The sequence below is a fragment of the Mirounga leonina genome, unplaced genomic scaffold, assembly GCF_011800145.1.
Source record: "Mirounga leonina isolate KUSES-001 unplaced genomic scaffold, KU_Mleo_1.0 Mir_101017, whole genome shotgun sequence".
Lineage (NCBI taxonomy): Eukaryota > Metazoa > Chordata > Mammalia > Carnivora > Phocidae > Mirounga > Mirounga leonina.
The window spans coordinates 3,104-10,484 of NW_023270051.1; the positions used below are offsets into that span (position 1 = coordinate 3,104).

General features: G+C 51.4%; 1 pseudogene; it reads left to right on the forward strand.

Annotated features, from left to right (window-relative positions):
• Positions 1 to 6,037: 6,037 nt before the first annotated feature.
• LOC118008788 lies at positions 6,038 to 6,788 on the forward strand (annotated as a pseudogene).
• Positions 6,789 to 7,381: the final 593 nt, after the last annotated feature.

Sequence of the window (7,381 nt, forward strand, 5' to 3'; positions counted from 1 at the left end):
CTCTTTACCTACCACAGGGATAGCAAATGCTGGCATGGTTCCTCTAGATAGTCCCCTGCCTCTGTACCACAATCAGGGACTAATTGTCTGTGGACTGTGGGACCCTAAGGTCTTAATAAAATTAATGAGCTTTGTCTCCATAGGATGGGAGTTATGCAATCCCTCCCTCTAGCATCAGATCAACCGTTCTAATCCCTGTGCCCCTGAAACAACCTACCTTCTCCCCAGCCCGAGGGCAAATGCTGTTCACAAGCAGGAGCCTCTGACCTCTGGAGCCTCACCTTCCCTGCAGGGACGGCGGCCCAGCGCACGTGTTTATGCGCGCCCGGATTTGGTTCCGGGGGCGGCTCCGGCAGTCTGCGGTCGGGGGCGGCCTCCCGCCGCGGTGCTCCTGCTCCCCCGGCCTCGGCCCTGCGGGGTCCTCCCCGCGTCCACAGCCGCTTCGGGGCTGTTGGTTCGGCGTCTGTGAAGACCCGGCTGGAAGTTGGGCAGCGACAGCGCGGACTCCGTAGACGGCTTTGGGCAGAGTAGACATTTTCACAGAGCCGGTTCTTCCGTGAGCTCAGAGTGTCTCCCCGTCTCCGTGTGTCTCCCTCGATACCGGTCATCAGAGTCTCACGGGTGTGTGTGTGTGAGAGAGAGAGAGAGAGAGAGAGAGAGAGAACAGGTCTGCCACCTGGTCAGTATTTCATGGAGAAGGTGGGGGAGAGTAGATATTTTCACAGTGTCCGCTCTTCCCTGAGCACGGGGTGTCTTCCCGTCTCCGTGTGTCTCCCTCGATGCCTGTCATCAGGGTGTCAGAGAACAGGTCCATCACCTCCTTGGTGAAATGGATTCCAGGGTATAGTGTTCTTTCTGATGCAGGTGGAAATGCATTGTTCTCTGTACTTCTGATAGTTTGTTATGAGCACATAGAAATGCAATTGATTTTTGTATGTTGATTTTGTTTCTTGCAAATTTATCAAATTTATTAGTTCTGTTAATCTTAAACTAAAACTGCCAGTTATTTTACCAGCAAAATGGGTTTATTTGGGAATAGCAGAGACTTGCAATCGGGGACAAGCAAGCTACGGCCACATCACAGGCAAGTGCAAGAAAGAAAAGAGAGAGGGCTCCTGGGGGGCTCAGTCGGTTGGGCGACTGCCTTCGGCTCAGGTCGTGATCCTGGAGGCCCGGGATCGAATCCCGCATTGGGCTCCCTGCTCGGCGGGGGGTCTACTTCTCCCTCTCCCACTCCCCCTACTTGTGTTCCTGCTCTCTCTCTCTTTCTATGTGTCAAATAAATAAATCTTTAAAAAAAATAAAATAGGGCGCCTGGGTGGCTCAGTTGGTTGAGCGACTGCCTTCGGCTCAGGTCATGGTCCCAGGGTCCTGGGATCGAGTCCCGCATCTGGCTCCCTGCTCGGCAGGGGGTCTGCTTCTCCCTCTGACCCTCCTCCCTCTCATGCTCTCTGTCTCTCATTCTCTCTGTCTCAAATAAATAAATAAAATCTTAAAAAAAAAAGAAAGGAGAGAAACATTATTTCTTGGGAAGGTGGGGGAAGTTGGGAGGGTTGTTTTGAAGGAAAGTCCACTGGAGAAAAGCAGGGCTTCAGGTGATGGAGGGTTGTCACCTGCTGAGCTGCAGGGGTGGTGGGTTTCTTGGAGGAGGTGAAACCTGCATCTTCCCCTCTGGGGCCTGTGACTGGTGACTCTCTCCTGCGGAGGGTTGTAATGTTGGGCCTGTAACTGACAGTTGTTCCTGTAGCGACCCTGAGTGGCAGGCTCTCCCCTCCAGCCTCCCCTTCTGGCGTCCCCAGTCCACTTTCCTGAGGCTTCCCTTCATGCATTTTCACAGTTCTAACCAGTTTTTGGTGGAGCACTGTGGAAAATTGGAATTCCAAATCCCACTGCTTCCTCTGCACCCAAGACACAGGGGCCACGGACCTAATCCTCCCACGAGTCTCTTGCTACCATGTGGCCTCCTTCAAGGCCGAGTGGCCTCTCCACGGTGGGTGAACTGGATCTGGGAGGGCTTGGCCTCCATCCTGGAGTTTGATGTCGTCTCTGCTTCTGTGACCTGGTGCTGACATGGTTGTTTGGAAGAATAGTTGACTCTGTAGAGATTTCAAAGTGTGGTAAACCTGTCACAGCAGCACAAATACACTTGATCTCCACACTCAGACCCCCCAGCTGTCGTCTCCTTACTACATTTACCACTTCACATGGAGTGATTCAGTGCGTTTTACCCCAAACAGGGACAGTCTCCTGCAGAAGCACCACGTAACCCTAAATGAGGAAATCATCTCCTTTTCCACATTATAACCCAGACCACAGACCCACTTCAGCTGTCGCCACCTGCCCCACAGTCTGAAATGTCTTTCTCCATTCGGATCCAGTTTTCTTTTTCTGGAGCTGCTCCCGAGACCTGCTATTTGCACAACCCTGATGGATTGAAGGAGCACAGATGGCTCTAATCTGAGTGGCATTTTCTCTCTGGCTTCTGTCACTTGGGCTGTTTTCAGTGTCCATCCATGTTGTGACATGCATCACTCCCTCATTCATTTTTTCACTGTGACTAAACATAAATAACATTTACCACCTAAAACATTTTAGGTACACAGTTCTCTGGCCTTAGCTGAGTTCCCACAGTTGTACATCGTTCTCCAGAACTTTTTCATTCTCCCCGAGGGAGACTCTGTATGCATTAAACACCCAACTCCCCATGATTTCTCTGGAGAAGGGTCTATCCAAGTCCTTTGTCCATTTTAAAAATTGGGTTGTCTTTTTGTTGAGGAGTTGTAAAAGCTCTTTATATAATCTGGACAACAGACTCTTACTAGATACATAAGGTACAGATGTTTCCTTCCTTCTGGGGGCTGTCTTTTCACATTCAGGTTAGTAACTTCTTCTTCTTTTTTTTTTAAGATTTATTTATTTATTTGAGAGAGAGAGAATGAGAGACAGAGAGCACGAGACGGAAGAGGGCAGAGGGAGAAGCAGACCCCCTGCTGAGCAGGGAGCCCGATGCGGGACTTGATCCCGAGACTCCAGGATCATGACCTGAGCCGAAGGCAGTTGCTTAACCAACTGAGCCACCCAGGCGCCCCTAGGTTAGTAACTTCTGAAGTACCAAGATTTTAAATTTTTTTTTAACATTTGTTTTAATAGCGAGGGAGAGAGTGTGCGAGCGGTCGGGGGCAGAGGGAGAGGGAGAGAGACTCTCAAGCAGGCCCTACACTCAGCGTGGAGCCTGACATGGGGCTTGATCTCATGACCCTGAGATCATGATCTGAACCAAAATTAAGAGTCAGATGCTTAACTTACTGAGCCACCTGGACGCCCTGAAAATATTTTTAATTTTGAGGATATGATTTTATCTATTCTTTCTTTCTTTTCTTATGCTTTGGTGTCAGATCTAAAAACATTGCTAAATCCAAGGTTATGAAGATTTAGCCCCATTTATTTCTCGTAATTTTACCTCTTCCATTTAAGCCTTTACTGATTTTTAGCTAATGTTTCTATGTGGTATGAGGTAAGGGTCCAGTTTCATTCCTCTGCACATGGATAACCAGTTGTCTCCCAATGTAATGTTGTCGACCCTTGTCAAAATTCAGTGGACCATAGATGAAGGGGTTTATTTCGGCTCTCAGTTCAATCCCACTGATCTGTATGCATACCTTGTTTTAAAAAAAAATATTTTATTTATTGAAAATATTTTAATTTAAACTCAATTAATTAACACAATGTATTCTCTGTTTCAGGGTGTATGCATACCTTTACGACAATAGCACAACTTTTGACTTATTGTTGGCTTTGTATTAAGATTTGGACTTTGGAAGTATGATCTTAACCTTTGAACTTCTTTTTCAAGATTGTTCTGGCTATCTTGTGGTCCTTTGAAATTCCATATGACTGTTAGGATTAGCTTGTGCAATTCTTCCCAAAGGCCTTTGTGAATTTCCTTCGGAACACATTGAATTTCCACATGGCATTGTGTACTATTGCCATCTTATCAATAGTATGTCTTTTCATCACCATGGGGTGTCCTCAGAGTTATTCTTTCAGCAATGTTTTGTAACTTCCAGTGGACAGGACTTGCACCTTGATTATATCTATCCGTAAGTATTTGGTCAATGTTGATGTTCCCTAAAATGGAATGGTTTTCTTGAATTCCTTTTTGGATGATTCATTGCTAGTGTATACAAGTAAGAGAGATTTTTGTGTATTGATATTTTGCTCTGTAACTTTGCTGAATTAGGTAACTGGCGGTAATGATTTTTTGTTGATTCTTTTAAGAAGCTCTCTGTATAAGATGATGTCATCTCTGGTCTCCAAATAGATCTAGTTCTACTGTTTCCTTTCACATATGGATGCCTTATTTCTTGCCTTATTGTTTTGGGTAGAACTTTCAGTACAATACTGGGCAATGAGTGAAAGCCAGAATGATGGACTTGTTTGTGAGTTCAGAGTAGAGCTGTTAGTCCTCAAAATTGAGCATGATGTTTGATTAGGGTTAGGGTTAGGGGTTAGGGTTAAGGGTTAGAGGTTAGGATTAGGGTCTCCCTGTCCTCTGCTGTATAGAGACCATTCTCGTCCGGTAACCAGATTGATCATTTCAGAACATAACCTTTGAGCCTCTCTGCGATCCGCTCCCCACCTGTCTGTCCTCTCCAGCCTCACCTCTCCCACCGCAGCCCCCCCCTCTGTGGGCCACCCAGCTGTGTGGTTTTCCCACATGTGCCTTGGGCCTGACTCCAATCCTTTACATTCTCTGTGCCCTCTGCCAGGAGCACTCTTCTCTCCCCTTGCATCATGTCTGGCTTGTTCTCCCATTGGCTGGGCCTCTACTTGCCCCCTGGTGACCTGACTCATGTCTGCTGGGTGTGTGTGCTTGCCCCCTATTTAAATGTAGTACCTGCCTTCCCTGTGTGAGCGATTTACTAACCTGCGAGGTATGGGGGCAGGCACAGGGAAGTAGTCTTAGTGCCTGTGTAAAAAAATCAGTCTCAGGGTGCTTGGGTGGCTCAGTCATTAAGCGTCTGCCTTCGGCTCAGGTCGTGATCCCAGGGGCCTGGGATCAAGTCCCATGTCAGGCTCCTTGCTCAACGGGGAGCCTGCTTCTCCCTCTCCCACTCTCCCTCCTTGTGTTTCCTCTCTAGCTATCTCTTTCTCTGTCAAATAAAGTCTTTAAAAAAATCAGTCTCAGAGGGGCTCACAACCCTTGCTGACAATGGGGGAGCTGCTGTCCCCATAGTGAGGGGCAGGTAGTCCCCTCAAAGGGGGACCAGTCATGTGAGGAAGTTGGACAAGACTTCCAACTTCTTGGGGCCGGGGAGATGTAGACCTGGAACCAGAAGCTACACCCTTGGATTCAAGGCTGGGGTCTAAGCAAGCCCCCTTTTCTTCCAGGGGTCATCTTTCCCCTTCCCTGTCCACAGGCTGAACCTGATTCCTGAACTGGGGAGTTCGAGCGTGACCCCTCCTAGGAATACCAGTGGTTTACTGATGGACCTTGTCATCCAGAGGCCCAGTAGCCTTCAAGGGAGGACCCTATAGGGGGTGGAGACAGCTCTGTTGGGGACCAGCGACAGCCCACTCAAGGTAAAGTGGAGCAGGTGGCCGGCCCTGCTGATTCTACCCAGTCTGTAGGGCATAGAAACAGGTGCTGGGCCCAAAGGTGCTCAACTCATGGTAGGTGGGGACAGAACCTGCAGGGGTTCAGCCAGGGGAGGGCACCTGCAGGGTTCGCATGGGAGCTCAGGACAGGGGGGTGTTCCTGGCTCCAGCATGCTGAGAGTGGGGCTGCATGGGTTTCCAGCCTCCTACGCCTCAGGCTCCCCTGTGTAAGATGGGGTACTGATGGCCCCTATCTCTGGGAGCAGAAGGTAGGGAGGCCCTGCCGGTGGACTTGCTCAGGACAGGCCAGGGTGGCTGTTGTTTAAAGCAGCACAGGGCCTGTCCCCATGAAGAGGGTGCACACGTCCATGACCCCCAGCTCTGGGGTCCTGCTGCCAGCCTCTGGCAGTGACCCTCTTCCTGCCCTGTCCCATGCCCCTGTGGATACGGGGTCTTCCTGGAGCTGTTCCTGCAGAATCACTTCATGGTGGACACAGGGTCATCTACTATGTCTTCACCGACCAGCTGGTTGCTGTGTCCCGTGTGCCCCTCCAGGAGCACTGAAGGGTGGTGGTTCTTGAGGTCCGCGGTGCCCCACGCTGGCAGGATGTGTCCATGCAGCACATGGCGATCATGAGCTGCTTCTATGAGGAGTGCTTCCTCTATGAGGTGGATGACATGGTGTGCGGGGATGTGGACATGAAGTTCTGTGACCACGTGGGCATGGAGATCCTGTCCCCCCTCTTTGGCACCGTGCACCCCGGTTTCTACTGGGTGGCCCGTGAGGACTTAAGCTATGAGCGCTGGTCCCAGTCCCAGGCCCACATCCCCAAGGACCAGGGTGACTTCTACTACATGGGGGCCTTTTTGGGGGGTTGTGGCAGAGGTTCACCGACTGACCTCAGCCTGTCACCAGGTGATGGTGGTCAACTGGGCCAATGGGATCGAGGCCATGTGGTACGATAAGAGCCACCTGAACAGGTACCTGCTGGACCACAAGCCATGTGGCTTCCTCCCACTGTGGCGCACGTGGCTCCAGCTCCCGAGCTCCTGGCGAAGGCCCCGCAGCAGGACATGGAAATGCCTCGAGCTCTGCAGCGGGCTTTGGGTCTGTAGCTGCTTCTACAGCCATGTCAACTCTGCAGCGGTGACCCGCCCCGGGGCAGAGGCCAGTTCTCCGTCTCGAGATGGTGCCGAAGCAGCAGGAGGAGAGAAGATCACCACCCTGCCAGGGGGATCACCCTGTGCTGATCCCCACAGCCCGTCCCTGTGCCTTGTCAGAGGAAACCGGCCTCCCCCAGCAGCGCTGAGCTGCCTCGAGACCTGGCTCTCGTTCTCGGGCTGCCTCTCACTCTGCCAGTGGTGCTGGATCGGGTGGGAAAACTGGTGTGGAGGAGGCTCTGCTCTGGAATTCACCCCGGAGCTGCTTTTGCCTCTGAAGGGGGACCGCGGGTGGGCGCTGGAGGGGCTCTAGTGTGCGGGGCCCTGGCTCAGGCTCTCGAGCTGCTTCCACGGCTGGCTCGAGTCAGCGCCGGGGCACGTTCCGGTGCGTCAGATGGTTCGAGATCTTAGCTGCCCCACGGCTCGTGCAAGGTCTCGTGCTCGAGATACTCTAGCTCTGTACCGCCCACTTGCTGATGGTGGGTGAGATGCTGACCCACCGGTTAGGCTGGGAGCTCTGAGGGCAGGGAGGGTGTCTGGGGGTCCCCTCTGCGTTCCAGCGAACAGACACAGGTGTGGATGATGCACGCGTGAAAGAAAGCGCGAACACAAGAGTCTGTGG